The sequence below is a fragment of the Melanerpes formicivorus genome, unplaced genomic scaffold (assembly GCF_026170545.1).
Source record: "Melanerpes formicivorus ecotype bairdi unplaced genomic scaffold, bMelFor1.0.p_v2 SCAF_29, whole genome shotgun sequence".
Classification (NCBI taxonomy): domain Eukaryota; kingdom Metazoa; phylum Chordata; class Aves; order Piciformes; family Picidae; genus Melanerpes; species Melanerpes formicivorus.
Genome location: NW_027142381.1, coordinates 5,437,096 through 5,438,275, shown reverse-complemented (window position 1 = coordinate 5,438,275; position 1,180 = coordinate 5,437,096). Strand labels below are relative to the sequence as shown.

The following is a 1,180-nucleotide window of genomic DNA, read 5'->3' as shown; positions in this document are numbered from 1 at the left end:
GCATGGAAAAGGACACTATTGTCTCCAGCATTTTGTCATAAGCTGGGATGGCAGCAAATGGGTTTTGTGCTGTAGCAGTCTGAGAGATGATGTGGCACAGAATCTGCAGCTTTCTTCTGTGCTTTTTCTGTTCCCAGTGTAGCAGCTGTACATGTGAATAGGCTGACATACAGCTGGCAATATCATAGCAGAGCTAGCATGGTAATTGTTTTCATCTGCCTTTCCAGAATATGGTCTGAAGGCAGCCTCTGGAGCTGTTTGTAAAGGGGGCAGTTTTCAGGGGTCAGAACACAGGTACAGGAAGGGTTTGGTGTCTGGCCAGCAGGCTGTTGGCATCATGGACCTGTTGGTGGGGTCACTGCTCTCAAGGGTGTCTAACAATCTGTACTTAGAATCATAGAATCATCAAGTTTGGAAAAAACCTTTAACATTATCAAGTTCAGCCATAACCTAACTACCATGGCCACTAAACCATGAAGTGCCACATCTACAGCTTCTTGAACACCCCCAGGGATGGAGACTCCACCGCCTCCCTGGGCAGCCTGTTCCAGCTCCTCACCACTCTGTCACTAGAGAAGTTTTCCCTCATGTCCAATCTAAACCTCCCCTGGCACAACTTAACCCCATTTCCTCTCATCCTATTGCTGCTTATCTGGGAGAAGAGACCAACACCAGCTTCACTCCAACCTCCTTTCAGGTAGGTGCAGAGAGCAAAAAGATTTCCCTTCAGCCTTCGCTTCCCCAGACTAAGCAATCCCAGCTCCCTCAGCTGAGGGATTGTGTGTCACCCTGCAAACCCTTCACCAGCCTCACTGCCCTTCTCTGGACACACTCCTGATCCCTGGCTGCTTGGACAACCTCTTTGTAGTCCTCCCACATGGTCTCTTGTTGTTTCCATTGCTTCTAGACTCTCCTTTTTGTGCCCCAAGTAAGTCCAGGAGTGCCATCTTTATTCACACTGGTCTCCCAGCACTCTTGCCTGCCTTTTTCTTTCTTGGAATGCACTGCTCCTGGCCTTGGGAGAAGATGGTCCTTGAATATTGACCAATTTTCTTGGGCCCCTGTTCCTCCAGGGCTTTATCCCATGAGACTCTGCCAAGCAGATCCCTGAAGAGGATGCAGTCTGCTCACTTGAAATCCAGAGCAGTGAGTTTGCTTCGCACTCTCTTTGCCGCGTTGA

General features: G+C 49.2%; 1 protein-coding gene across 3 annotated transcripts in view; it reads left to right on the top strand.

Annotated features, from left to right (window-relative positions):
- Positions 1-88: 88 nt before the first annotated feature.
- The window catches only part of TPST1 (tyrosylprotein sulfotransferase 1), a 53,254-nt gene continuing 52,162 nt past the window's right edge, over positions 89-1,180 (top strand). Inside the window, exons 1-2 of one of the 3 annotated variants that reach the window (XM_068154657.1) lie at positions 89-697; positions 1,074-1,146. The gene's annotated coding sequence lies outside the window, so the exon portion shown is untranslated. Of the gene's footprint in view, positions 1,147-1,180 lie in introns of all 3 variants that reach the window. The other 2 variants (XM_068154661.1, XM_068154662.1) reach the window with 2 other exon arrangements.